Source organism: Dioscorea cayenensis, chromosome 18 (assembly GCF_009730915.1).
Source record: "Dioscorea cayenensis subsp. rotundata cultivar TDr96_F1 chromosome 18, TDr96_F1_v2_PseudoChromosome.rev07_lg8_w22 25.fasta, whole genome shotgun sequence".
Taxonomy (NCBI): Eukaryota; Viridiplantae; Streptophyta; class Magnoliopsida; order Dioscoreales; family Dioscoreaceae; genus Dioscorea; species Dioscorea cayenensis.
Window position 1 is genome coordinate 15,955,001 of NC_052488.1, and position 7,615 is coordinate 15,962,615.

General features: G+C 38.9%; 1 non-coding gene across 1 annotated transcript; it reads left to right on the forward strand.

Annotated features, from left to right (window-relative positions):
• Positions 1 to 1,212: 1,212 nt before the first annotated feature.
• LOC120283187 lies at positions 1,213 to 1,319 on the forward strand. The gene has a single exon (XR_005543185.1). It is a non-coding gene; the product is annotated as a small nucleolar RNA R71 (small nucleolar RNA).
• The last annotated feature ends 6,296 nt before the right edge of the window (positions 1,320 to 7,615 follow it).

Below are 7,615 nucleotides of genomic sequence, written 5' to 3' on the forward strand. Positions count from 1 at the left end.
CAAGCCGCCCAATTATGTATGGGATGATAAATACCTAGGATCTCTCTCTTTTTTGGGAAACTTGTTCGTAATCAAGGCCAAACACTCTTCACTAAGTCTCACTGAAGACACTTCCTCAAGCTTCCTCTTATTAGTGAGCAGCTCCTTCAAGAGTTTTGCATATGTCGGTATTTGAGCAAGAGCCTCAATGAATGAGACATTAATGTGCAAGGCCTTAAACACATCCAAAAATTTCTTGTACTATTCTTCCTATTGATCTTTATTTATCTTCACTGGATAAGGAAGTTTGGGTTGGTACTCGAGCAATTCAATTTTTTCCCTTACCTTATTCATATCCTTTCTCCCCACTGTCAACTGGAGATTTAGAATCACTTTCCACTATCTGCCCTGTTCTTGACAGAGTCTCGACAATCTCAACTTCGAGTGCAGTTATGGTAGGGCTTGGAAGTTGCTTACCACTCCTTAAAGCATTGACCTTTTGGGATTGACTTCCGTGTTACTAGGGAGAGAACCCGGAAGTCTTTCCTCAATTAACTTCAAGATCTGAGCCATATGATACTCTAGATTAATCATGGTGGCATTGGTATTTCTCATCATTTCTTCATGTCCTGTAAGGTGAATTTTATTGTCTTTAATGTATCGAGTTAACAAAACTGTGAATTCATTGGAAGGTTCCGCGCGGAGGAGTAGATGGTTGAATATTCTGATGTGGGGGCCTATGCTGTTGTTTGCCACTTGCCACAGTCCTGGTTGGTTTCATGAAAAGTTCAGGTGATTTCTCCAACCCGCATTGTAAGTGTTGCTATATGGGTTCTTCTGATAATGACGGTTCTGCCCAACAAAATCAACTTGTTTAGTTTGCCTTGCACCCATATCAGAAGAAGAGCATCCAGTATTGGTCTGGGACCCCCAATTCTCACAAGGTGGTATTGGTGCTTGAGATTCCCAATTACATAGTATGCAACCTTTTTGTGATAGCCTCAACCTGTGCTGCTAAGGTAGTAGTGGCATCCACTTGATAAATCCCGGCTACCTTCACTGGCTTGTTCCATTCAGAACTCCATTGATAACATTGTTTGCCATTTCCTCGATCAAATAGTATACTACACTTGGTTGTTTACTGCATAAGGATTCCCTAGAAGCTGCATCGAGCATCTGCTTGGCACCACAGTTTAGCCCATTGTAGAAGATTTAGATTTGCATCATTCAACTATTCCATATTGCGGGCATTACCTGAACATCTCCTTGTATCTCTCCCAAGTGTTATATAAGGATTCAGACTCCAACTGTAGGAAGGAAGTGATATCGCTCCTCAACTTGGTATTTTTTGCTGGAGGAAAGTATCTTGTAAAAAAAGTCTCAGCATTTGCTTCCAAGTTGTGATAAACCCTTACGACAAGGAATTTAGCTATTGCTTGGCTCTTTATCTCACAGAGAACGAAAATAGTCTAAGACTAACAGCATCCCCAGACATGTTGTTTGCCTTAAAAGTGTCATAGATTTTCAAGAAGTTCTTCAAGTGTTCATATGGGTCCTTATCATAAAGCCCATCAAACTGGCACATCTACTGCACCATTTGTATAAAATTGGGCTTCAACTAAAAATTGTTCATCTTAACAAGAGGCCGAATGATGCTAGAACTTCTTGCAAGATCGGTTGGACAAAATCTGAAATGTTTTGTTGCTGATTCCCAGCCATTTCTTCCTCTTGATTTACCTCAATACTAAATTCCACAGACCCGACTTCATTTACATTAACTTGCCTCAATCTTCTTTGAAAAATTATTTTGATTTTTTGATTAGGGTTTGCCAATGGAGATGCAGTATTCCTAAGGATCATACAATTGTTCCTTCACAAGATAAGAAATAACAAGATGAGCTCAAGATTCAGAATTGAAATACGAAAAGAAAGATGAATGAATGATCAAAAAGAGGAAAACAATATTCAGAAATATAAACAATATAAACAAAACTAAATCACTAGAATCCTAATTTTCCAAAAAGTTGCCAGACCCTAGCAATGGCACCAAAAACTTGATGCACTCTCCGCAAGTGTATAGATCGAATAAGTAAGAAAGTGATACCCTGTGAGGGTATGGTTGTCGAAGTACAGGGACTGGACTTTTAGTACTAAATGCTCCTATAATATCTAGGAGATTAAGAATTGTGATAAGTGCTTGTGCGATATGAATGCGAAGCATTCTTTCCTTATGTTAAGCATTACCTTTCTTGGGGTTTTACACAAATATGTGTGTTTTTATGTTACTTTTATGCAGGTAGGGTTGTGAGGCCGATTATGAAGGAAAGAAGCCAATGTGGATCATAATGTACCGATTTTGGAGGAAATCTTACTAAGGTTCAAACGCGAAGACATAGGTCTGGTGTGAGATGCTAGAGTGTGTGCCAACCTCCTCGTATTTGAGTTAGCACAACCATTTGGAGGGGCACAAGGGCAGTCATACTCAAGCATTCCGACTTATGCATATAGAACAAGATCTCCACCAACTTTTCCATTATTGAAGAAACAAAGCGATCCACGACATGAACGTGTGCCCGTTTGCGTTACCTCGATGAAAGTATGGATTCGAGAAATATTTCAGGCCGGATACTGTAGCAAGCAATTGTAGCAGCACTGTTCATAGCCGGCCGAGAAAACTGCAGAACAGATAATCCACACAGCGTATGGAAATTCCACACGCCCGTGTGAAAAATCCACAGGGCCATCCACAGGGGCGTGTGGATCCCCGATTCCAGCCCTATTTAAAACCGATTCAGCACCGATTTCAGCATCTTTTCCCGTATCTTTTCTTCCACCTTTCCCCATCTTTGGAGGCGCCGGCGGCTAGCATTTGGAGAGGTTTTGGCAAGGCTTTGGAGAGGTTTGACAGCCTTTGACACCGCGTTTCCTTTGGAAGAGGGCTATTGGGGGAGTTTTCGTCGGCATCGATCCGGCGAGGTGTGCCCTAGGTTTGACGAGGGGACCTTTGAAGAAGACGCAGCCAATCCACAAGACCTTCGATATAAACACAAGGGGGTTTTCATTCATGGATTGCATCTCTATACTTTTGATTTCATTATCTATTGTATTTTGCTCCATGGAGAGCTAAACCTCTAGTGGGTACTTGGGTATTTGTGAACCCTAGGATGTATTCATTTCTTTGAATATCTCTATTATGCTTTCAATTAATTGATGTTTATTGTGAGTTCCAACTTTGAATGCTTGATTGTGTGAATACTCCCCTAGAGTGACACTAGGGTTGAGAATTCTTGTTGGTAACCTTGTGAGTGAGTGACACACCACGAGTCTTAGACAAAGCTAGGTTGGAGAGGGTTGAGAGGGTGAATCGAGAGGTATAGGAGCGTCCCCTTTCCCCTCCGATGTGTTAGATTCTACCTCCGTTCCTCGAGTTCTTTGCAGCCACAATAGAGTGAATGGTATAAGAGATGACCTTCCGCTGGGGCTTAGTTGCAGGTGCAACGGAGTGAAGCGCAGAAATGATCTTAGTATCTAGGGCTTAATTGTGGTTAGGGACCTTCCACCTGGACCAAAGGGTTAGGTCTACAATTAGGAAAAGATTTATCACTTGGAATCCCTAGAACTTATTGCAATTTTATGCGAGTGCGAGGTTGAGAGGTTATTCAATCTCTCCTCCGGGACATGTATAGAGTTAAGCACAGTTGACCTTAGATTTGGGACTATGTAATTAAGGATTTCCATGACTCACTTGCATTGATTAGGAAGCATAATAGAGGGTTCTTGCACTTGAAATGATTGTCCTAGGTGGAGCAATATCCGGGTACCCCATTTGGCAAGCTATGATGTGCTCTTATGTGGGACTTCTGAGTGAATCGGCTTAGTGTGTGCTAGAGAAAATCACGGGGCGAGCATGACCGTGCTCTGCCGTGCTTTGCATGAGTAGGACCATGCAAGGATTACACTGGGCGTGCTTCCTTTGTGAAAGAGGATGCTTTAATTCAAAGAAAATCACTAGAATGGAGCATGACCATGCTTAGCTTTGAAGCACCCCCTTGCTTGTTCAACTACTCAGGCATCTTTAGATAGTGATAATCATGGGGATAGAGCACGACTCTGCTCTACCCGTGATTGGCTTGGTGACAGACCCCTTTGTGTGTGCGTACCGCAAGTGCACGGGTTGTCAAAGTAGTAAAGTACCCTGGTGAGTGGGTAGTAATATCCACAGGGAATAGTGCTCGGAAACACAAGTATTGCTATTTTGCTATAGTGAAGATGATTCCAGAGTGGTGTAAACAATATCAATGGAAATAGAAATAAAGCAAAGAAGAAAGAGACAATAAAAAGTAGGAGAGGCAATCGATAGAAAATGTGGCACCCAAACATTGCTCACACAAGGAATATTGTTTCAAGTGCAAGACCAATCATTATGTCTCCTAACTGATGTCAAACCTAAGGCACATGGTCCCAAACCTAAGGTCAACTGTGGCTAACCCTTACACTATGCCCTGGCGGAAAGGGATACTCTTGACGCTTCATACCTTGTGGAGTTACATGAAGATTTGGGGACTCCAAGTGATAAACCCTATTCCCTAATATAGATCTAACCCTTTGGTCCAGGTGAAAGACACCTAGTCATGATTAAGCCCTAGCACTAAGGATTACTTCAATGCTTCACTATGTTGCTTACACAACTAAGCCCTAGTGGAGTTAGTATCTTAGCACTTCACTCTATCATAACCGCAAAAAACTCTTGGAACATGTAGGTAGGATAAATAACATCGGAAGGGAAATGCGACGTTTTGCTATCTCTCGACTTACCCTCTCGACCCTCTCCAACCTAGCTTTGTCTAACCCTCATGGTGTGCTGCTCATCTACAAGGATTACCAAGATAGATTCTCAACACTAGTGTTACTTTAAGGGAAAATCAATTCAATAAGCATTCAAGGTTGGAACTCAATTAAAAACATCAATTAAAGAAACATAATGAAAGGTTAGTGAAAGAAAATCATCCTAGGGTTTACAAGTCCAAGCACCCACTAGGGTTTAGCTCTCTATGGAGCAAGATACAATCAATAGTGAAATCAAATGTAAAAGCATTCAATTTATAAGTAAAACCCCCTTGTATTCCGTATGAATGGTCTTGTGGAGTAACCTCGTCTTCTCCAAGGGTTCCCTCATCAAGCCTAGGGCATACCTCGCCGAATCGATGCCGATGAAAGCTCTCCCAATAACTATCTTACAAAGGAACGCGGTGTTGAAGGCCGTAGAACCACTCCCAAGACCTAGCCAAGGCCTCTCCAAACCCTAGCCACGAGCACCTCTAAAAGTGGGGAAAAGATGGGAAAAAAGTCTTCCAAAACGTCTGAAATCGCGGCTTAAATAAGGCTGGAATCGGGCATCCACACGACCGTATGAATTTTCAAGAATTGAATTTTTTGCGAGTTGTGAACAGTAATTGTTATAGTAATTTTGCTACAGTAATTTACTACATTGACTACTACAGTATTTTGCAAAAAATACTCCCGAATAAACACTTTTCATTGAGGGCACACACATTCATGTGGTAGATCGTGTTGTTTCTTCATGTAAACCTTATTGATTAAAATTTTGCTAGCATTGCACAAGTCAGAACACATGGGTGTGACTGCCTTTGTGCCCCTCCAATTTTTATATTCACTCGAGCACAATGGAGGTTGGCACACACTCATATGTCATTAAGCACAACTTGTGTTTTCACGTTTGTTCAATCCATGACTTCATCAACAAATTGCATCCACGATCTACTTTTGGTTCATTTTTTTTATAATTGTCTCCACAACCCTACATGCATAAAAGAACACAAGTACACATGTATGAGTGATAAAATCTGAGAAAAGTCATGCTCAATGTAAGAAAAGAGTAATTTGTATTACTAATACACAAGCACTTATCACTTGGATACTTAGAAAAATCTTCGTTCTTTGCTTGTTTTATCCTTGATTTCACTCCTAATTGCATTGAACCCTAAATTCTTGCACCATGAACATTTATACCTAGAATAGCATCAAATATATCTTGAATATACTAAAAGATAAGCAAACAAATGAATTGGGAGTAAGAAAAACAAGATATGATTGCACTCATCACATTCTTATAGGCGCAAGCCTTGCTCGTAAGGTCCTCTGACTTAGCTCTGAATCCCCTTACGAGCATAAGCATACCCACAAGGTCTTATGGAATTTAGTTACGATCGTAACGATGACCGTAAGGATGACCATAAGCTACTCGCAAGCTACCAAGTTTGCCTTGTCCTTGTTTTAATGATGCCGAGAGAGCTCCAAACTCATTGTTTTAGGTATAGAATGCTTCCTTTTGCTCTCGCTCATCTTTAAGGACTGTCCTAAGCCTGTTTAATACAAAACATACTATATTTAGCATTGAATTTCGTAATATGATTCTAATACATACCAATTGAGTGTATAAATTGATATGAAATGCATGAACATTGTACACTCATCAATATCCTACCAAAAATTATTGTTAAGGTATAATACTTAAGATTTACATCACAACTTTAATATATATATATATATATATCTTAAAGGTAAGAGATGAAACTTTGTGAATAAATATCCTAACAAAGAATTAATAACTTTGATTCAACAAATCAAAACTCTTGCAAGCCCATTATTTTCTTCAAATTTAATTTGAAAACACAAGAATGTATAAATACTTACCTCTTGATTGATCAAGCAATAACTTCTCCCATGACTTCATTGACATTTTCTAAAGAACATCTCTTAGTTAACAATGAAATGATGGTGCCAATACTTGTGATCGTTGGTTAATCACTTGTGATTGTAATTCTATTTTTTGCTCTAATTCATTGATGTATGACTTTAAACTTATGACCTCTTCAATTTTTTGGGTTGATGAACTTGATTTGGAAGATGAAGCAAAAGAATCTCCAATGCAATGAATATGTCCTTTTTTTTCAGGTTCTTTTACTTTAGCATAAACATCATTTTCCTAAGACCATCCTTTTTTATTAGAAGAATCACTAAATGCATTCATGTGCATCTTCATTTGTTCCTATAGATCATCTATCACATACCTAAAAATTTGAAGTTTCAAGACATTCAACATGCTATAAGCATATTGTACAGTCTTTAGAAAAAGAAAACATCACCACAACTTCGGTTGCCATTTCACTAACAATAGTTCCATCTTTTTTTGTACGGCTTTTGATATACATTTGTGCACATGATGGTGGTATGCCATTAGCATCTTTGCTCTTCAATAAAAATTTTGATGGTTAAGAACTAGATATTTAATTTTGATTTGTCTTTTATTGGAAAAGAAATCAAGTGTTAAACATCTATGTTATGTGAAAAAGACTATTCTAATAACTTACCTTTTAATCCATAATCCAAGCAAATGACTTTGTTCTGGTGCAATGAGGCTGCTCTAACAAAATAAAAGAAAAAAAGTTTAAATAGTAATTCTTGTAAAGATAAAATTTTTAATATAAATCTTTTACTATATATTAAACAAACACATTTGCTTACTCAAAACATCAATATCCAACAAGTTTTTTGTATTGGTTTTAATCCACATTAGAATAAGACAATTCTTCAACCATTTCATCTACTGTCATAC